This window comes from Catharus ustulatus, chromosome 8 (genome assembly GCF_009819885.2).
Source record: "Catharus ustulatus isolate bCatUst1 chromosome 8, bCatUst1.pri.v2, whole genome shotgun sequence".
In the NCBI taxonomy this organism is placed as follows: Eukaryota; Metazoa; Chordata; class Aves; order Passeriformes; family Turdidae; genus Catharus; species Catharus ustulatus.
The window spans coordinates 20248389-20271259 of NC_046228.1; the positions used below are offsets into that span (position 1 = coordinate 20248389).

General features: G+C 39.8%; 1 protein-coding gene across 1 annotated transcript in view; it reads right to left on the reverse strand.

The window, feature by feature from the left end:
* The window catches only part of SORBS1 (sorbin and SH3 domain containing 1), a 121530-nt gene extending 105664 nt beyond the window's left edge, over positions 1-15866 (reverse strand). The window contains exon 1 of the mRNA XM_042779499.1: positions 15815-15866. The gene's annotated coding sequence lies outside the window, so the exon portion shown is untranslated. The remainder of the gene's footprint in view (positions 1-15814) is intronic.
* Between the last annotated feature and the right edge of the window lie 7005 nt (positions 15867-22871).

Here is a 22871-nt window from a genome sequence, read left to right on the forward strand (position 1 = left end):
TGAAGAGAAGAAAAACAGACATGCTCTGTGTGACAGATATGACTCTTCTGTAATGCAGCTTTCAGAGTTCTTTAATTCAGCATATGCCTTTCATATGGATAAATACAGACAAAGCAGTTACCTGAAAGGTTTTCACACTGCAGTATTTTTTATCACAGCATTACCTAAAGGTCCAGTCAAATCCTATCCCTAATGTGCTAGGTGTGTGTAAGACTGGGCACCTAATCAGACTATACAGACAAATTAAGCATCATTGCTACCTATCATTCATAGGTAGGGAAATTTAATGAAGACAGAGGAAATAAAATGCCAGAGATCACATGGAGTTAGATATTAAACTTGCTGCTTTTAGTGAGCCAAAGCTCATTTTCAGCTGCCACAGGGGAGGCTGGACAAGGCTGCTGTGCCTGCATGCAGTTATTTCTCTCGTTTGTTGGCCACAGAGTATAGGTGTGCCAGACAGCAAATCAACATATGATGGCCATATAGAAAGGATATTTTACATAAGGGGAGACCATTCAGTCACCTCAAAGGAGTCTCAATGGCAATCTCTCCTGCAGAGCAGGCAGTAAGCTCTCTACAAGGTGCTTTAAAAGCTATTAGCCACACTCTGGGTTCTGGCTCTTCCTCTAAATGACTGCCTCTGTTGAACTGTATGCCTTAGTAAGTTGCAGAATAACAAACTTTATCATTTAAATGTCAAGAAAATATTCTGGAAACACTTAACAGAAAACTGAGTCATGATGTTCAGGGCTGTTCAGCCTCCTGAGCTCAGACCATTAGCAGCCATCTCAAGTCACTGATGGGAGAACTGGGAAAGCAGTTATGGATGCTGCAGAGTGGGACTCCGCTTGGGAGCAGCAGCAGGCAGCCCTTTATGTGCAACAGCACATAATGTAGCTCCAGCCTTTCAGAATGACCATAAATTACTAACCAACATGAATACCTAAAGGATACATTAAAGTTGAAGTCAATTATGAGAAAGAGACAGGGTTACTGCCTTCAGCTATCACCCCAAATATACCTAAATCACAGTGGTTTTTAAATGATCCTGGATTTACTATAACCTCTCTCTTCTTAATTTAATCTTGGTTTTCCCAACTAGAACAGAGGGGCTGTTCACAGCCTGCAGCTATGCCAGAATGAAATCCAGATTAGCTGCAGTTTTAATTTCTTAAACCAGAGCATGGAAGAACTCCAGTACCCAAGAGCAGTTGCTGAGCTTTCTCCACAACACAGGCTACTTGTGGCCATGCCAGTCTCAGGTGAGGTGAATATTGCAAGGACAGATGCAGGTGATTACTGGAATAGAATAAAATTAGAAAAGCAGGGTGAAAAACCCGCCCTGATACCAACCACAATACCTGTCTTAAAGTCCAAGCATCTGCATGCTCACAGACACTCAAATTTTTGAAATTAAAGAAATTCTCCCATATTTGTGGCAGAATAACTAAGAAAGACCTAACCCTAGGTCTCATTCAAAATGTTTGAAATGTGCTACTAATTATTGAGTCAAATCATCAAGTTTGAGTCTGGCCCTAAATTGTTCCAGCTGCAACTGAGAAATTTAGAATCAAATCCAAACTTTAAGTTTCAAAGGCTTAAGGTCAGCCTTAACTTCCTGTTAAATTAAGACAATAATTTAAGCCACAAATTAATTAAATCATTAAACAGGCCTGAAAATGAGCCCATTTTACTTCCAGTCTTACTTAAAAAAAAATCTCAACTTGAATTTGCAGTTTATGCATGGCATCTCTTACTTTTATTTCAGGATATTCATTTGGGGAAATTTAACAGGCAAGAGATGCCTATCCGAGAATGGAATTGATCAGGAATGCAGTTACAACAGAAAGAATTTCAGCAGACCATAAAAGAGAAAGAGAAGAAAAAAGGAAAAGCCTACTACAAGAATAGTCCAGCAAAATGCAACTGTAGTGAGTTTGGGCTGTTTCCCAGTACTCCAGGGGGAATTCTGCTATTTGCTGAGTTTAGTGAACAAAATCTAGTGCAGAAGGGAAAAAAAAGTGCCACTGCTTTCACCATTTTCTCAGTTCAGCTTCATACGAGAAATCATATAAAAGACAGAAAAATTGTTGTATTACTATGAAAGCACACAGAAGCTTGCAAAGCAGATGTTCTCAGCACACATAAGAGGGACTGATTGGACTCTGAATAAAACTACACAACCAGAATGAAAAAAATAAAGTCACTCCGAAGGCAGAGATGAATCAAGAAGTAGGGGACTCAAAAAATAGTGTGGAAATAACTTCTGTACTGGTAAGTCAGTCTCATTTTATTAAACAGTAAAAGGGAATCAATACTTTCCACTATACTTCATAGACAGCACTATTTAAGCTACTTTCCTCCAAAAATCTCAGTATGCAACTTCAAGGAAATTAAGAATCATTCAGAACATACACAAACAGTTAACAGGAAATATAAAATGAAGTAATTGAAACAGAATCTACCTCCAAAACCAGCAGATATTCCACAAGTTATTTCTAGCAGAAAATTTATAAGAGATTGGAAAGGTCTTAAACCTTCTGAAGTTTTAAATACTTACTTCTTGAAGCCAAAATCACATCAGTGGAACATCCAAGAAAATTTTTAAAATATTACATTAAGGAGCTTGATTAGCTGAGAACATGATGTAGCCTTTCCTTTGGACAGTCTAGCTATAGGCATTTACTCATTCAACAGAAGTACAGAGTGTGATACTGTAGCACAGCCTTTTACATAAGGACACCGGACAGGGGGGAGGGAGGGGAAAGCCCTTCCCCAAAGACTTTAGTTCAGCCCACTCATTAAAATACAGAGTGGAAACAGCTGCTGTATAAAGGAAGAGGAGGTCCAAGCAAGTTTTTGTTAACTTTCTTAGGTGTAAACTCATTTCATTCTGGAGTATCAGCAAGAAAAATATTTTTTCTTTTGAACTTCACTCTTCCTCTGGCATTGCTCTTTAAGAAAGTGACTCTAGCTCCACTTAATAATAAAAATAACAGTGGAAAGTCAGCTCTCCGTTTTCAAAATCATTCCATCTCACTAGGGGAAAACAGATCCCTAACAGATCTCCCTCTCCACAGTGCAAGCTCTAGTACAAGTACACGTGTACACTTGTATTCACACAATGTAATATTAATCTCAAATGACTTCCCACCAAGAAGTCCCAAGCAAATAACAAATACGAGCTCACTGATAGCAACATTTAAAATTGATAGCATATCTCTTACAGATTAGCACCTCAAAGTTAAAACTAGATAAAGAACAGAGGAAGGGGGTAAGAACAATGAAAGCTCCTCAAGGGTTTGACTGAGAAACCCTGGATAAACAAGGATTCTTCAGTATGAGAAAGAGCTGGCAGAGGGGAGATGAGCATGTTCTATTAAATCATGAAATGCACCAAAAATGCTAATCTGGGAAAGGCAGCCCACTCCTTCTGGTAACAAGAACTAAGGGGCACTGAACTCAATATTTAGGCAGAAGTTTTAAAACAAACAAAAGGAAGCTATTTTTCACATCATTCATAGGATTGCAGAGCTTGTTGCCCATGATCTTGTGGAAGTCCATTCTGTGAGCAAACTCAAAAAATTAAATTCAAATGAATGAAAGAACAGTTCTAATCCTAGAACTTTTGGCTTGGGAAGCTATCAACCACAAGTTACTGGAAGGTGTGGATATCTCAGGTGTGGTAACAATTTGAATTTGCCTTCTACATTAATCCTTCCCCTACATCAGTGACACTGACCACTGGCCAGAGCAGCAGTCTACATTAGAAGGATCTTTGAGCCACAAATGTGCCCATTCTCATACTCCCATTTATATAGTTTTCACAATGCTCCTTAATGATAAATTGTCTGTATTATTAGGTCCATTACACAGATAGGGAATTAACTATGTACATGAAGGCCCAGGGTAGCACAACTTTTTGGAAATTTTGACTGGCAACCATAATTCAGAAGTCATCCTGAAGTGACTTTGCACTTCTAAAGAGCAGCACCCTTTCAAACCTCTGCACTTGTGATTGCTCCATGTTAACTCCAGTATACCTACTCCAGTATCAACTTTCACGGGCAGTTATTCCCACAATGATTTCAGCAGCTATTACTCCTATTTTCTGCTGTATCTTTTCCTACAGTTGCAAAAACCAATGCATCCTGACAGTGAAATCTTACTGCGGCAAACCTATTTTAAATACATATGTGCCTTTTCTATATCATCAAATAGCATTTTTTGGTGTAAGCTGGCTGTTCTTAGAACAGCAACTAGCAAATCAATAGTGCAATCAAGGTTGTTGTTTCATTGTTTGCTTTTTTAAAAAAAACCTCATATTTAAAAAATACTCTCAGGGTGACCATTGTGTGGTAAAGGGGTAACTGCCCACTGGTTTTGCTAGTACAACAGCTTGTCTAAATTAATACTGAGAAATAAGACACTTTTATGCAAAATAAGTAAATTGACTTGAGATTCTTTTCATATCAGGTCTGAGAAAAGCAGACAAAAACCCTGTTTCCCTTCTCTGCTCCTAATTTTAAACAGGGGCTTCATAGCTCTTTGTCTGTCTCAATGTGTTTAATGTTTCCTGGAGGCCTGCAAAGGCATGCAAAATATTTTAGTTCAAGGCCTCTATATGGTTGTAATAGGAAATAGATGTCTCCCTTAAAGAAAGGGGTTAGTATAGAAACAGATTATCTGAATGACAGCAGAGTCTTAAGTGTTTATTTCAAAGGGAAGGAAAGGACAGATAAATATTTACTGCTTTCTGTCCACATTGTAAAATACAGACACTGCCCATTTTCAGTTACTTCTTGTCTAAGTAATCCAGGTTAATGTCTGATCCTGTTCGCTTGGTCAGGATTTGTCTTCATGTTAAAAAAAGTTCTGCTCACTGATACATCCTTTAAGCTGCAGAAGAGTTTCACAAAGAGAAAGCTGTTTTCCAAAACCTGGACTGGTCAAGACCTTTATGCTTGTACAAGATGTGTGGTCACCAGAAACTAATTACAAACTTTTTGGTCTACCTGGGAAAATGCACATTTCCTGTGTAAGGCTTCACACTATGTTGAAACATCCTTTTGGAAAAAATCTGAGTGTTCCAGTGCTAACAGGCTGAAAAATGGTAGAGACACAAATGTAAAGAAGGGTTCACTTCTTACTCCTATCCCCTCTCACTTCACCCAACCTGAAGGGTAAGTGCCATCCCCTCCCTGGCAGGGTAGAGGATGATAGAACAACAGATGTTCTCTTTCCTCCTGCACAGACCTTAATCAATAATCTTCAAGTCCTGATCTTTGATCCATTTGTGGAAGCAAGCTTTGAGTCTGAATCTCCTGTTCCTGACAGGTCCATCCTTTCTCCTTTTCACTCCCTTATGTACCTACTGCTAGAGAACCAACAGAATTAGAAGTAACTTTGGGACAATTATAATTTCTTAGATGCAGTCTTACCCACCCTATTTCACAACTTGACAGAAACTGATGAGATCTCTCTTCCTCACTCCTTCTTCCCCTCTTTTAATTAAAAGTTGCATGGAAATCAAGAGGAATCCAGAGGGGCTTAGAGCAAATCTTATTATCTTCCTTTAGCTGCAACTACACTCTTATATAAGAAGACATTAAGGAAATGACTGATGGAGTTAAGTGCAGTAGGTGCAACTCAGTGGAATGCTGGTTATCAGAACAACAGCCAAGAGGCAATCATACATTCTGTTCAGTAGATGAATGAGAGATCAATACCAATGGGACATATTCTGGGATGCTTCTGTATTCACAGGCATTCCTCTCCATAAAGCGACTTTATTAAAATCCCCTAAAATAAGCAGACTTCTGACAATCCAATAGTTGGATAGGAAGTCCCTAAGGTGTTAGAGAAGAAAATGGTCATTCAATAAATGCCATTTTCCTCTGAACAAGCACCTTAGCACAAAGCCTTCAAACACAAGTGTTTTTACAGATCAGGAAAGTTGCTGTCATGTTCGAAGGTGCAAATGGATAACCTTCCAGCAGGCCAGTTGATGAGAGTTACACCTGTGTTAGGAGCTGAAACAGCATAACAAATTTTTGCAGGAATTGCAATCCAACAAGATTTTCTGTGCAGCTCCTCAGTGTTTTCATCTTGTCTCATTTAAAAAATATGTATTTTTAAAAGTAATAAATCAAGTTTGGGATACTAGTGAATTTCTCCCAATTCTGTTTTCTCTTTACCCTGTTTTCCATTGGGTAGAGCAAAGAGATGAAAAGGAAAGGAGAATAAAGGTATTTAGATCAAGGAGGAGGAAACAGAAGGAGAACAATTTTGCAAGGAAAGGAAGGGATTTCAAAGCTGAGAAGTAAAAACTTTCTGTCTCATTATGGAAACATATTGCAGTTATTCCTGACATTAAAACAGAAGATCTTCTTTTGCCACATTTTGTTGCACAGTTTACATCACCAATTGTTTCCTTCTGGAAACATTCACAATTATTCAAACAGAGAGGGAGAGGGCAGTTGCACTACAAATGGACTAGATGGCCAAATGCCCTAAAACAACAACCTTAGACTTTTGGTTCTGGAATGGTATGCACTGTACTACTAGTGATGCTGTTGTCTCTGGAAAATTCACAATGGTTTTATTAATACCAGTAATTATTAACTTAAAATACATAACATTTATTAACTTTGGCTTTAGACCAATGTTTCTATGACACAATCAAGGTGTTTATGGGATCTTCCCAAAATTCTGCCACATTTCACTTTTCCAAGCCATTTCTACAGTCTGCCTTGAAAAACAGCTTTCCACAGAGAAAAAGATCACTGAAAACTGTGGGTGAACAACATCTGTCCTGACTTGTTTCTCACTATACATCCCTAAAAAGTGGTGAAGGACTACTGCCCTAGCATCTGCAGGCTAGCCAATGGTCCTCAGAAATCAGACACAACCCTAGATCCTAAGTGCAATACATTTGTACAATCTCTCAATTCTCACTTTCAGCCTAACAGGTACTAACACGTTCCTCTGCAGTGCTCTCTTTTAAAGAAATAAGCACTTTCTCAACAGAGAGCAGCAAGTTGTCTGTGCCCACATTCTACATGACCATGGAAGATAAGGTTCATTTTGACTGAGGTCTCCACAAACTGCAAGGCTTAATGTGAAGTTCCATGGGATATTTAATACCTTCCCTGAGCAAAGAAGGTTCACAATTCTCAGATTCCATTAAAAAAACTGCACACGCTTTATGGAACCAAACTGAGATTGACCTAACTTGGAAAACTGGTTGGCTGAGGCAATGTGATCAAGCATCTTAGATGCTGAGCAGAAGCTCAACAGCCTCAATCTGTTCACTGGATTGTGAAGCCTCTCCCTTCCCACTCCCTTCCCCACCCACCCCTGAAAGCACTCTGCTTTGGGAGTGGCTTTTCTCACCAGGGAAGCAAAACTTTCTTTTAATGTGGTTCACGGAAAGTTTAGCTGGTTTTCTTTCTCCAGCCCACCTAGGCTGGAAAAAGACATTAGTCCAACCAAAATCCGGTATAATAACTCTGCCCATCTGTGGACAGTTCTTTTCAACTTGCAAGGAAGCAATCCCACAATTGCAATTTCTTGTGTCTCATTATGATAATGGCGGTGTAGCATAACCATGGAATGAGCTGTCCTGGAATTGAGTATAGTTATTGTACAAGCACTTTCAGATGCTTTAATCCAAAAAAAGGAAAACAGGGATTAGATCAATTCTAGGAGTCCTCTAAGTATAGGAAGAACTACCAATAAATTCAAGGGTAATAGAGGCAATGGGCTGCATAGGATGAATTTTATTTTAACTTGTCTTTAATGATACACCATGGGATATAGAAACTGAGCTGTGGAGTATAAACAGTACAACCTTGAGGCATAATGAATGGATTTATTTCTGATCCAAAGTCTGCTATCAGTAACATGTATCATATTACTGCTTTCAATGAGCTTTGGGTTGTCTCCCATGAGTACCATGTAAAGGATATGAAGTCAGACAACAAGAGAAACAAGGACAGTGTAATTTCAGCAATGTATGTGGGGGAAAAATGTACTTTCCAGAAAAATAGGACCTGGGAGATGTCACATATTATCAGATCACTGATTTGCATAATGCAAAAGGTTTTATCAGTACCAGAAGCCTCAGGGTCACATACAAAAAACCAATCAGCAATTCTGGGAAAGCTGCAGCTGGGTATTCCTCCTGTTTGACAAACGCACACAGTAGCTCCTCCATGTCTGCGAGGCACCATTTTTTCTTTGCTGGGTAAGTTTTCATCTGATTCATTCTCACTTGATCATGTCACATCAACACTAGAGCTAACACAAAGTAAGGGTGAAGTTGGGAGAGGGCCATATTCTTTCAGTAGCAGCCAGGACTTGGATCAGTTTACACCAGTCTGAAACCACAGATCGACAGAACAACTTAAAAGATCTTTTACAGTTCAGTGCAACAAAGTAAAAGGCAAGAGAACAACTCAGGTTCAAGAAACCAGGTATTTGGGAACAAGTAAGCTTGTTTTTCCAGAGCAATGCATCTGGCCCTTCTAAAGAACAGCAAATAAAGATCTGAATTGACTCCCAAGGAAGAGAGGAAGGTCTGGAAGCCCTAAGCTAGCACCATTCCTCTATGGCTGGTTTAATGTTCTCCAGGCAGGTGATTTTCCTCCTAATTACAGGGTGATATCTCCCCTTCCACGAAGGACACACCATTTCTGATAAAAGGTTCTGTATGTTTACCACCTACCCTGCTTTCAGCACAAATCCAAAGAAAGCACCCTGTTCCTTTCCCTGGGATGAGTCAAACTCAAGGGCAGGGCAGTACCTACAGACACTCCAAATTTACACTTTCAGTCTAGACCTCTTAGTCACAAAGTTGCAGTCTGGGTCCTCCCTCTGTCTATGTCTTTGATTTAGCGGAAGCCTCATCCTAGCTCTGCCTCCTTTTCTCTCCTGTTTATCGCTGCAGCCCTGGTGGTCCCTGCACACTGCACAGCTGCTCCTCCTTCCCTCCTGCCTAAGCTAACTCCAAAGTGCCTCCTCGGACCAGATGTTTTCCACGTGTTTCACCCTCTATTTTTTTCCCCACCCCCATCTCTTCCAAGGCAAGTAACAATCTATCTCCTTGATCCTTCAGATCCAATCCTAAAGTATCCCTTAATCAACTTGTCCAGCTTGATTCTGGGACAGGCAAAAAACAAGTCTGCTTTTTCCTCCAAGATAATACATGGGCAGGAGAGCAGGAGACAAATATAAGCCTTAACCTTGGCACTGCCTTTAGTTTCCATTTCACCTTCAGACGATCAGCTTTGGCTGATGTTTTTAGCTTTCTTTCTGGATTAAATTTTATTTCTTGGAAATATTTTGTTAAGCACGATTAATATCTGTATCACTTGGCACTTTTCCTTCTAGTCATCCTGTTTATTAGCTGCCACTGAAGGCTTATTTACAGGTACAGATCTTAAGTTTATAGGTACTTCACAGGTCCCATCCCCCTTCTCTGTGACATTTCCCACTCTCCATCTGTCTTTCCTTGGCACCAGTGCCTGCAGAGGCAGTAGACATTTATACAAATTACCACCACTCTGCTTCATCTCTCAAAAATTGGTTTTGATATCAGCCCAATTCAAGCCTGTTTCACAAACTCAAGTTAACTATAGATCAGACCTAAACCCATAAACTTCAGCTGGACCAGTACTGTAACATCCATTTTAAGGTAGTGCAACTTCCAGTCACTCATATGTAGAGATGGTTTTGCAGGGAAGGGATGGGTGCAGCGTTTCCATCCCCTCCTGTGCATTGTTATGTTATATGTTATGTTATGTTTCTCTGAGCCTACTGACTTTAGGCCAAGTCCTGAACACAGTCATCAGCGTACCAAAGGATACATCCATAGCTGGTGGGCCAGCCCTGCCACAAGGAGCGGGTGAGCGTCCAAGCGCACAGTGCCAAAGCCGCCAAGAGAGAGATTAGCAGATCCCAAGCACCTACAGACCTGAAACTAGAAACTGCAGATCTTGCCTAAACCACAGACAGTCCACAAAATACTTGTCCATAGGGTTTCATTCTTTAAAGTCCTGGCTCTGGTCTCAGTCACGAGCAGGGAGTAGCCGGTGGCTGTGCTGTTTCTGCGTGCCCTGCAGCCCAGGCACGTGTCTGTCTCTAATGGCCTTGAGCTGGTGAGAGGGGACAGGGCAGACAGTGTGACCAGCCACTCCCTTCACTGGCAGCCTTGTCAGAGAACAAAATCTGGTGGCAGGACATTCCTTTTCTGACAGCATTACTCCTGAATTTGCTGTCTCTGTGGAAGCAGTTCTCCAGCATGTGATTTCCCACATACCACAAGGGCTCCAATAAAAGCTCTGTTGCATTCAGCCAAATGTTTAGTACTCCTCTGATATCTGTATATTAAAAATTACTGTGGGGGTGAGGGAGAGCAAAAAGAAGTGTAATAGTCTGAGAATATTAAGTATAGCACTGGGTGAAGAAAAATTTTGCTTTCCAAATGCCACATGCAAATTTATTGCAGGAACAAAATGGGTGCGTAGGCACTGAAAAGCCCTAGGCAAAGTCCTGCATTTCATTTTCTGAACGACTCCAGGACTTGAGCTGTGTCACTTCACTTTCTGATATTTCATAAAAAAGCAAAAGTTTACATTAATGCTACATATTTTTAAGGTTGTATACTCAGAGTCTTTCATTATGCCCAGATCTCAGATGAAACTTCAAGGTATCATCAACTAAAATTGGCAGAAACCTGCCTAATTTTGTAGCACTGACATGAAATTTTTCTATGAACTGCTAAGAACTTGGACTAAATCGTTTTAATGGGTGAAAAGCTTCCCAGCAAGGTGGTCAAGATTGTATGCATTTTAATGATGAACCTGTCTGTGTCAAAATTGCTGGGGAGTCCTGCTGCTCCCAATACTGCCAATAGACTGCAAGGAGGAAAGCTGCAAGTGATGGCAGTTCTTTCTCAGCACCAACTATCTCATGGCTTCATGTACACTTCCACCTGGACAGTTTTGGTTTTAAAGAGCAAAAAGAACATCAAGGATTTTGAGGGTGTATTTTTGTTACTTGTCAGGTTTTTGGGGCTTCTTGGGATTTTTTTGGTTTTGGTTTGGGGCTATTTTTGGGCTATCTAGTGTCCTAGACAACTCTACTCCGTGCCTGCTCATGTTATAACATCACTATTTCTCTCTTCCTATACAGATCACTAGACTTAGGGATTTATTGAGACTCCATTTGGCTAGAAGCTCATGATGCACTGTTTCCTGCAGCTTCCATACAGAACACATTGCAAGCACCAGATAAAAAAATCTGTATCCCTCTTTGATTTTCAATTCCTTCATACTGCTGTTAAAAATAAAAAGAAAAGTCTGTGAAAATTCTCAGTAATTCAATATTAACCTAAGGAAAAGAAAATCAGTTCTGGAAGCACCAAACAATAAAAGAAGCTTCCCAGGTGGAGCACAGAGAAGGAAAAAAAAGCAGAGAGCTCCAAAGACCAAAAGGTAATAAAGAACAATTGCATTTGGATCAGGACAGACCAAAGAAACTATATGTACTGCTTTTAAAGACAAAGATTTTATTCCATTCTGTCCCATCCTCAATACCTGCAAGACACTATCAGATCTGTATACTGAACACATCACTTGAATGTTAGAAAGAGGCAAGAGAAAATTCTCCTATCCATTCCTGGCCATTTCATATTCAGGCTTATCTCATATTTAACAACTTCTTTTCCATTCTTTACTACCTCCTAAACTCATTATCTCGCTTCATTTCCCATTTTCACTCTTTTTACACCTTCTGATTTGTTAGTTCCTAGATCTGCAAATCCCCTTCTCCAGTCACCACCTTCTCAGAAATCACTTTTCCTTCAAACATTTCTCACCCTTCCTTCTTTAAGCAGCTGTTCTCTATGTTATTATCTAGGCAGGACTGAGACTGGTGACTCTACAGTGCAAAGAACAGGTCTTATTTATGTTTGTGTATCCTTGTCTAACTTTATGTTGCTGTGTAAATGTTTAATAGGTACTAATGCATTTGCTGGAACAAGCTGTGTGCTAATACACAGTGGACTGTTTGGATAGAATCCTTGCTGACTGTCAGAAGCTTCTGGAATAAAACAAAATGTAGTTTTTTGGTGACACTGCATTTTCAAAGCTAAAGGATCCAACAGCTGAAGTAGTCTAATGAACCATCCTAGTACCGGAAATGGCCTTAGCCACCCTTTCCAGGTTTGAAACAGGATAAAGTTTGAAAGCTTAGCACTATGGATGTGAGGTTGCATTCAGCTACAGCCACTGTACCTTATCTCCTCTAAGTTATCTATCTCCAGACTCCCAAGGTCACAACATTTTAAACAAATCTTCCACATCTTCCATATCTTCACTTTCTCCCTAAGGTTGGCTGAAGAGTATAGAATGATCTTGTCCTTTTTTCACGCTGCTTATGGCATGATTTTCCTGTGGGCTTGACTGTATCATGTCCTGTGTGGAACTATTTGTGAAACAGAAACCCCAGTGGCAGATCAGATGCATAGTTTTTATTTCAGGCACCAAACAGGAGCTGAGTGATTCATCAGCACAAGCACACAACACAAGCAGCAACTGCTCAAGCAAGCAGGGAATGAATGATGTCTTGGCCTCAGGGCCAATGAGCAGTAATGCTAATGGAGAAAATGCAACAAGGACAGCAGGAGGGTCAGGCCTACCTGTCATTGAGTCTCATGCTAGAACTCAGGGAGACAAACAAACCACATCAAATTTCCACAATTTGTGTGAAAGGAAAACTTTGGGGTTAGTTGTTTCTGTATCAGGTTGTTCCTAATGGTGAGACTGGTGATGACAAGTCTTATCCCATAATTTTAACAATTCATGTCCTGTTGCCATAAAATCCAAGGATATAAAGAATCACTGTTGTGGTATGTTTGTAGGGGCTCTGAAATGAGGAGTGCTAGGTGGTGCCCATCCAGCCATCCACTTCCAACACTGCATCCTAGGATCAGGTTCTCTTTCCTGTTAATTTTAACATAGCTTCAATAATAGTAATCTTTGTGTCTTAGCCTTGAAAGAGAATTTGACCAGGAGAGGAATTGAGAAGGTTCTCCCAAGTGGCAGTGTGCATTAGGAAAGAAAAACAGCTAAATTTGGTAGGAGCAAGTTCAAGCAAAAGACAACTCTATTAGGAAAAACTCCTGTAGCAGTGAAATCTGTTGGACTTCATACAGTTTCTTCTGTGGCATAAAACATATGCCACCACTTCAGTCTTTAAAAGGAGACTGGACTAAGCAGTACAAAAATACATTGCAGGGCCACAGCTACATCAGCAAGGCTGTAGAACAGATGAGCTAATAACTACTTTTTCTTTCATGCTCAAGAGTATGCATGGCAAAATTTCAGTACTAGCCAACATCTATTTACCTGTAACCAACACAATTTTCAGAGCTCAGATTTGGTGTAAATTACAATCTGCCTGGGAGGAAAGGTATGAAAGATTCATCAAGTGGAAATTGTTACAGATCTAAAGGAAGGGGCAGGGAGGAGAAGGGCTGCTTGTTGTAAATGAGTTAGGGACAGAGACTTTCAGAAAGATCAGAACAGAAACACTTTAGAAAATCTGCCCCTATATGACTGAAAGCTGAACTCTTTACAGAAATTCCCACCCAACTGCAAATGTTCAACACTTCCACCAAAACCTGTCCCCAGCTCTCTACCTGCTGTAACTGGTATCACGAACATTTCTCCTCAAGGTGTATTAGTTTTCATGAACTTTCCAGCTCATCAAATATCAGAGCTCACATGTGAGAGGATTTTCACAGGACAGTTTAAATCTTTTGGTGAAGCCCTCATTGTTTGAGGAACATTATTTTCAAATTATATTAACTGTTGCATCATGAGCTGGGGAAGTGCTACAATGCCTTTGTGCTTGATGCAAACTAATTGGAAACAAATAGGAGAAAATGGAGATCTGTTTGTTGTTTTATATTGCCTCTAAAGAACACAGTTTCAAGTACCCAAATAATCAAAAGAATAGGAAACTGAGCAATTAACCTTACATGATCAATTCAGAGCTTGTAGGAACTCTGAACCTGTTGCTGAAAGTGTGCCCTCCACCCATGAATTAGTTTTGTCAAGGAATCCAGATCTAATTCACAACAATGTGTTTCTGTAGAAACCATAAAACTGCTTTCATAGATGTTTTGCTTTGTCTCTGGTTCCTTTAAAAAGCAACCAATTTGGATTCAGATATGATTTGAGTAATTTGCATTCATTCTGGTATGAATCGAATCATGATGCCTTGTGTATTCACAGAAAAGTCATGTCTTCTAAAGGTTTGTTTCAAGGATGGACTGGTAAGCCTTGGGGACTAAGAAGCCCTTTAAAATTGGGGTCAAGCTAGGCATTCAGATTAAAAAATAATAAATAAATCCATTTGGAGACAAAGGCCTATTGTGTACCAGTCTTCCAGGAAAACCCATGGGTGGCTGAGAATTACTTGGGAAAACTTCGTGGAAATTAATTCCGACTCATTCTCAGTTCTTTCTTCCACACTGAAAAGAGGGGTCTATGGAGGCAGAAAAGCATTGGTGAGTTCACACAGGGTCAGGGAATATCCGGCATTGCAAATGCAGAGCTAGAAAATGTTCACATTTCCTGTAGCACTGAAAGAGAGAACCAGCACCTTCCCTGCCTACGGCTCACAGAGAACCCAGGCCACCACCAGCTCCAGCTACAAGAGGGTGGTGTCTACTTAGAAGATACAGAGAGGAGTAAAAATTGCAGTCAAAGCTTATGTGGTACAATAGTTCAAAGGAACCATTTCCCACCCTCTGTTCAAAAGGAAGAAAAAAACCCAAAAATATGACTAAACCCAAAAAAGAGTCCCACTGTTCCTCATCATACATTGCTTTCTGTTACTAGGCAGGCTCTGTCAAGCTGACATGTAGAGTTCATTAGAAATTAGTATTTTGCATTTAGATATATATATATATAGGCTACATGGTTCTTTACATTTGTTAAAAAAATATTATGCTGTATTATGGGCTTTTACAGTGACATTTATAGAAAAACTATTCTTTACTCTTAACTCTACAGTCATATGTTAATAATTATCACCACAAAAGCTATTTCAATTCTTCCAAGTTATACAACCAAGTAGACAGCAAAGACAGCTTTGAACCGTTGAACATCGGGTTCTTATTTACCATATTATCCTATTTTTAGGAAACTTTACACATTTGCTGAAACCACTTTCTCTATGTCAGTCAGTTCTCCTGGTAAAACTCCTTCAGGTACCAAGCTGCTGAGGAGGAACAGTACAGTCTTGATTCAGTGCCCAACTAGAAACCCAGACATTCTTGCAGAGAGCGAGGAAGACTCCCAGACTTGGCAAGGGAAGGAGACAGTGCCTCCCTTATGCCACGTTTTTTGCTCAGGAGTTAGAGGATTATGTGGGGAATCATTAATTAACAACACTTTGAAAACAGTGTCCACCTGCTATTAAATAGCTCTGTTCCTGTTCTTCAGCCTCTGAAACACCTATCATCTTTTATCAGGGAGCCTAAACTTGAACACCACTTGCAACAGTGTACAAGCAGGATGATCACTGTTGTATGCATTAACCAGAACTCTCAAGCTTAGCTCTGATTCAATGCAACTCTCTGGAGAAGACCTTTGAATTGTGTTTCAAACACTGCATTCAAAAATCAAGGAAGCAGTCATCTGCCAAGGGATTTGAATGTTACTTTTCTGGAAATTTCCATAGTGCAACTTAGATGAACACAGAGGAGAATAACAGTGCGTAACGTATGTTTACATACCTTTGGCTGAGCTCGGAGGAAGAGACGCTGCAGCTCTACAGGTATGTTCTGATATGTTCTGAACTCCTGGAAAAAGGAAAAACACCAGCAAGTGTTATAGAATACAATAATCTAATGCAGCTGTTAGAAAAAAAAGAAAACAATAAAATGCTAAGTTTAAAATAAAAGACACCACCACCCTGAGCTAAGTGAGAAAATTTGCCAATTATTTCTAGTCCATCAGTTCAACTAGCCTCGTTGTCTTTTAAAGCTAAGAGTTACCATTTGTCTATGAATCAGCTTTTATAAGACAAGATCCTCTATGTCTATATGAAACCAAAGGCAACATCATTTGTGTTTATCATTCTGTAAAGAGAAGCAGTGCCAAAGTTCTGCAACACCTACTTTAGCTGCTGAAATCCAGAGAACTGAATGTGCTGCTGTTAGCATTTGGAGACAGGAATATGTTTTGATCTAATACATCTTACACAGACTCACTTGGTGTCAAGAAGGTATTAGATTCCATAACAGGTTAAAATAGAGACAAATATGAAAGCACTCTGCATGCAACTTCTGCAGAGTAACTTCTACTCATTATATTTGAATTTTTTCAAGAGTGTTTTAAACTTTCTAAAAATACCACAGAAATCTGCAAATAGCTAAATTCTCCTAGCTTGCCACAAAAAAGGACAGCTTGACTGATGTATATGTATGTTCTAATATTACTTTTACTATATTGTGTTAAATTCAAAGTTACTTGAGAGGTAGGACTGGTACTAAAGTTCTCATATACAAAGAAATCTGCCTCAGAACTTTGGCCTTTAGTATTTAGGTGGGTGCCCACTTAGGCACTTGCCAAGGACCCAGCCTGTGGATACATGTATGTACAGACACAGTGGGTGTGCCACTGCTCCAGTGGAGGGTCTCCCTGCCCGTGGCGTGGGGCTCAGAACTAGGTGATCTTTAAGGACCCTTCCAACCAAACCATTCTAAGATTCTAGTATTTTCTGACCTACTGGTCCTTTTTTCAGTCACAAGACTTATGCATGTGTTATGCATGTGTTGATGTTTTCTTACTGGTAAGTCAGACAGTGAAGAATTTTTCCCTCCCTGTCACAATGTTGCTACAGGGAGTAAAATGCTCTTCAACTTTCCTCCCTCTCAGAAAGCAACATGCCTCACTGCTTCCTGGCACCCAGAAATAAGGACTGGGGCTAGGAACACCTCATTGCTCTTCACTCTATGTCCTCAGTTTCTGACCCTGGTTTTCCTCGAGTCAATAGATAAACCCCACCACTCTGGATAGTGTAACCACAGCCATGCCACAACAGCACTAGGCATAGAAATCAGCTATCAGATGGTACCACTGACACCCTAAAGCCCCGTTCACCAGCACACATTTTACTTGCATGCCTAGCCCGGCTCTCTGTCTTTCTGTGTCATTCAGTTCTTAATTTCTCACTTACTGTCAGTAAAGTGGGAAGAGTAACCCTGTTCCACCCAAATTGACATGCTGGCCTCCCTGTAAAGAAACTCTAATAAAAAAAGAGAGGCACACTACCCATGGTATTTTCCATTTCTGTCCTATACTTACTCTAGATCAGACCTATCCAATGTCTATCTTATGCTCTGATGCCAGTGCTGATACAGAAAATACAGTTTCATCCCCACCCCATATTAATTTCTGAGCGGCAAACGCTGACTACAGGTTGCCTATAATGTGACAAACAGATTGTTTACCTGCACAAAAGCTTTTAAACTCAAGTCATGCCCTACCCTCAGCCTCACGAATAAATAGCTCTGGAAATAGAAACAAAAAAAAGAGAAAACAAAATTCAGACTTCTTCAAAAAATAAAGTCCTGGGTGGCTTTTGCTAGAATATAGAGTCAAAGGCCAAGAACAGTGAGACACATATACCAAATCCAGCAGGAATTGCTCAAGGAAAATCATGGATCTTTCATGCACCACAAAACAGCCAAAAGCCTAAGTATACTTGAGTAAACATTATTATGAATAGCAGCAATAGTAGGTGTTGCCATTAGATAAGTAACTCTGACACAAACCATTCTTATTTAATGTTAATTCAGAGTGGCAACGGACTGTTCTTTCCATCGGTCTGCAATGAAGGAGAAATTCTTTGAAAGTCCCATTAAGTTCAATCAGTACCACATGCTTCCTACGGATATCCCTGAGGATCAGACACACATTGCAACTACATTCCAAACAGCCAGAAAGGCAGCAACAGCAAAATGAAATTCTGCTTTTAAACTGATTTACAGCTTGAAGAAACACTATCCAGGATGCCACTCGTTCCCTGTAAAAGGATCTGGTGAGGGCAAAATATGCAGAGATTTCCTTTCTGGCAAGTGCAATAGCTTTTTGGTTAGGTGGCAACCATGCAGCTTCCAAGCAGCTTGAGCAAGATGAGAGTACAGTATCCAAATTATCAACTTTTAAATTAAGGAATATGCAAAATGGAGCTCAAGCAAATTTTCTAAACTGCTTAGAAATGTGAAACGTTTGAATATCCAAGTTGAAGTAGCAAAAAATACATATCCTAAATACCATCCCTAAAGATGATACAGTACTGGAAGTTGCTGGAGGTAGGAGGAGATATTCTGGGCAACTTTCCCTCATGAAAAAACCTCATTCATAACTATCAAATCATTCTTTACTGTACCTCCTAATTACTGTTCACTGTGAGCTTTTCACTTCTCCCTTGTGCACTCTTCAACCTCCCAGATTATACTTCTGTTAAGCACAGACAATATCTGTTAAGTATTCAAGCATAAACCAGGTAGAACACCTGGCAAACAGAATGTATCTGACAAAGCTGGATAAGACATGGTGAGAACCCTGGAATAATCACTAGAACTTTATGGACCTGAACTCCAAACATACTGCCACACATGAAACACGTCTAAAAGAAACCAACAAAACCAAATAAACCCCCCAAGCACACAAACACACTATGCAGAATCACACACTAATAAGAAAACGAAGAGCATGCATTTCCATCCTTCTACTCACAAGAGTCTAACACAGGGCCAATTCTTGCCTGCAAAAAGTAGTTTGGCACATCAAAGAATGACTGCTGTACCACTTGAAATAATGTGATAGCTGTCATTTTCCACACACTGCCTGTGAAAGACACATGCCTGGTTCTGCAGTGTACAAGACACATCAGAGTCAGGATCCATGTCTATAAAACCTGAGTGCTGGGGAGAAGGGAGGAAGGAGATGGAACAGAGCAGTGTCACTGCCTCTGCCATTTTGTACCTTTTCATCACAAAGCAGTCCCTGTGCAAGGTACTGAAGGTTCTACTCACAGTATACAATGAGAATAAATAATTTTCCCCAACTTAATCGCTTACTTTCATTGCCTTTTTAAACAAAAGGCTAGAGAAAGCATAAAGGAGCACAGCAGTAGAATTGTTGTTGAGAGGTATTAAAACAAACATGAACATGCCTTTGGAAAAATTACTTATGTAATGCAAAGAACAATAGAAGATCCCTAAAGGAAGCTGAAGATGAAGGGACACATTTTCCTCCCCCTCTAGCCTTGCGAGGACTGTAATCTTAACAACCATAGTTGTTCAAAAGTGGGTGTAGGACGACAAGGGGAAGAAAGGATAGCATTGTTTATAGTACAGCAGGAGCCAAATGAGGAGAATAACTTCTGTGCAAGAACGGAAGAGTGAAAGGAAATGGGTAGGTAAAGACAATTGTAGGATTTGTACAGTACAGAAGAGAATCTCTTCCATGTAGGATGCAATTTCTTCCACGGAAAAGATGTTTCATCCATGGAGCTAGCTGACGTAACTCCTCTGGAATAGCAACCTTCCAATGTTTGTTATCTGTAGTTCTGTTACTAGACAGGTTGCAGTTCTTATAATTAGCACTTTATCAGCTAAAAAGTCAAAACATTCCTTGCATCAATGTATTTAGTCTTTTGTCACCTTAATGAGATGGGTGTCAATTAAGACTGAAAGGAGTGTCTGGTATGAATCATAAATACTTTAAAGGGTTCTCAAAGTATGAATAATCAACACTTTCTGAAAATAAACTTCCTGGAATAAGCTTCAGGGTCACTTCACATCAGTAAGCCTTTCTGATACGCTGGCCATTCCCCCTCTTTCACAGCCAACAAGATGGAGGTGCATAAAGGCACCAGAAGCTTCTTTAAAGGAATTATACTTACAAACATAAAAGGAGGGAGTTGTTTTTTACACAAGTTGTCAAGTACTTCATAGTTCGCTAGGAAAATTACATTCCACCTGCAGAATGCTATACAACAGTTTGAAAACCCATTGAAAGGCATCTAATAAATCCCACAGGATTCGAAAAAATGCCTACAGAAGCCACACTGCATTCATCTAGCACCCACACAAGCTTCTCTACAGACAGGTTAAGCAAAGTGCTTGTTGACCTGCATAAGTATGACATTAAGTACTCAATCCACAATTGTGAAAATACTTTCTTAACTTCATTGTGTCAGGACCAGAAATACATGCAGATCCCATATTTTCTGACTAATAGCACTATTTTACCACAATTACTTCTATGTGGACTCTTTCTCTACAGCACCAGAGGAGTCCCACCAACTCATGCATTTTTTTGTGGACTGCTTCAAGGTGACCATGAAGAAAAGTAAGTGTGTTTTCAATAGATTTAAGTCAGATAGGGAGGGACCTGTGGCTAACAAAAACTCTTAAAGGAGTTCCACACAGAAAAGTGTTAGAAAACAATTATTTTAAATTGTTAATAAATATGTTAATTATTGTCCTGAAAGTAACATCTTTAAGCTTCTTTACACAGTCTAGTCACACTACTATATAATGCTCTCAGAAAAACAGCTAAATCATCTGGAAACGCACGTTGTAGCAAGGCAAAAATACACCAAAACAAAGTGAAAAGGATCCCCAGAATTTGATGGAGCTGTGACAAGCATCCAAAATAAATACATTTTACCATTAAACGTCTTCATGTTATTTCCAACTGATTTTCAACACTAGAACTGGCTTTTAATAGATACAAAAGAGATAAATGTCTCATTACCAAAAATAAATTTGTCTGTTAAGGATGACAGAGAGAGGCAAAAGCATTGCACTGCCTATTATGGTATTGAGCAACAGATTTCACTCCCTCTGCTATATGCCCATTTATTAAAAATGTGGCAAGCTTTACGAAAGAATTCCTGAGCTTCTTTGGTCCTCTTTAACTCCACCATAATTCTTTGTATATATAAACATGTCAGGTCTGGAAAGAAGTGGGGTGTGGACATAATTTACCACAGAGCTCCTTTTCTATTCAAATACTGGTAAGAAAACAATAAAAGACAAAAGGGGAATATAATGCAAAAAATTAAAGCAATGAAACAAAAGTGCCTGCAATTCTCTGTCCAATCACCAGATGAAGCTCCTTAGAACAGCAGCACCAACATGTTTTTCTACCTTTTTGACCACAGAGATCTTCTGTCTCTGTCAGAACTAGATGCATCAGCTCCCAATGAGCTGAATCACGCTGCATCGCTGCCTGTGCTTCATGAACATGCGAGACACTACTTTAATAGGAAATGGGAGCTGGCTTTAGCATTACCAGTGTGTCACACACAGCCACAACGCAGTGAGGCCTTTGTTCTCCTCCCAATGGGTTGCCTTTGTAAAATACCCTCCTAAGGGCAGGCAGAGTAGTAAATTTATTCTCCCAATTGATCTAACACAGACCGACCTCTTGCTCTGTCAAATACATGCATGCACACACGCTCTCATAGATAGCCATACTCACAGATTTTTGCCTTTCTTCCTGTTCTCCTTTGATGAGGTAAAAATCACTCCACAAAGCAAAACTGCACATCTGTTCAATCAGAACAATTTCTATTCAGACCACTGTTACACTTTAAATAAAAAAGCCTGGAAAAAAATTCACTGGAATATTGCTGCTTATGAGGTTCAAAGCTAGCCACACATGTAAAACCAGAAACATAAAAGCCATATCATACAGAAAATGGGATCCTGTGTTTTACTCAGCTATTCATCTGTCCTTTAAAGCAAATCCAGTTGAAGCAATTCCTCACTGGCATGCAGGAGGACTAGATAGCCTAATAGGTCTCTTCCATCTCTAAGCAATTCATGCCTTGCATGGCTTATTTTATTGACTGGCTGTTTGTGGGCAGAAGCATGTGCCTCATGCAAATGCCAAGACCACTCTTGCTTTGGGATGCTATTGCGTAAATGGAAGTGAATCAGACTTAAAACAAAAAGCATGATTTATTTCTAAAGGATTAAGTCAATATCAGCAAGCATAGTTTTTACATATACAGAAAGAAGCTTCAGCAATACCACCCTAGACATTACATTAATCAATCTAGCCCTTTCTGGGCTCTACTGCTCCTGCTTTACCACAGCTGATACCTGAGCTCTCTAAAAAGATTAGAGCTTTAACACCTTGAGAACACTTTGAGCAGGGATTCCCAGTGCCCTGAAGCAGAAGTCTTGATACCTGACACAACCATCAAGACAGAATAAATATGTGTTCTAAACACTTGAAACTCTTAAAAGTGAAAGAATCCTCCTCTTCCTTAAAACTATTTCCTTTGTGCACATTTTTTATCTCGGCAGAGACTGGTGGTGACATTTCAAGTCAGCAGGAGGAAATGCTGCATTTGTGGCCTTAGCTGATTAGGTCCTCAGCTAGTACAAACTGGGGCAGCTACGTGTGTTCATAACCTAAGAGGAACACCAATTCTGAGTATGCTTTCTGCCTTAAGGAGTTACTGTGTCATCAATCTCAAATCACAGCTGCTATTAAAATGGCATTTCTGACCGAAAGAGCAAGAATGGAACTTCTGTTTGCAAGACAAAGTACAGAGGGAAGAAAAAAAAAAAAACTCCGTCTCTTACCTTGAAAAAACTTACTATATATTTCAGCACTAATTCACTGCATGAGATTCTTCCCCTATCACCTGGAAGCAAGAATCAGCCTAGGTGAGAGCACTTAAGAAACAGAGGATTCCAAATTTAAAATTTTTAACTATCTACAATTACCAGGCAAGCTGTAGTTTTAAAAGTTAAGTAG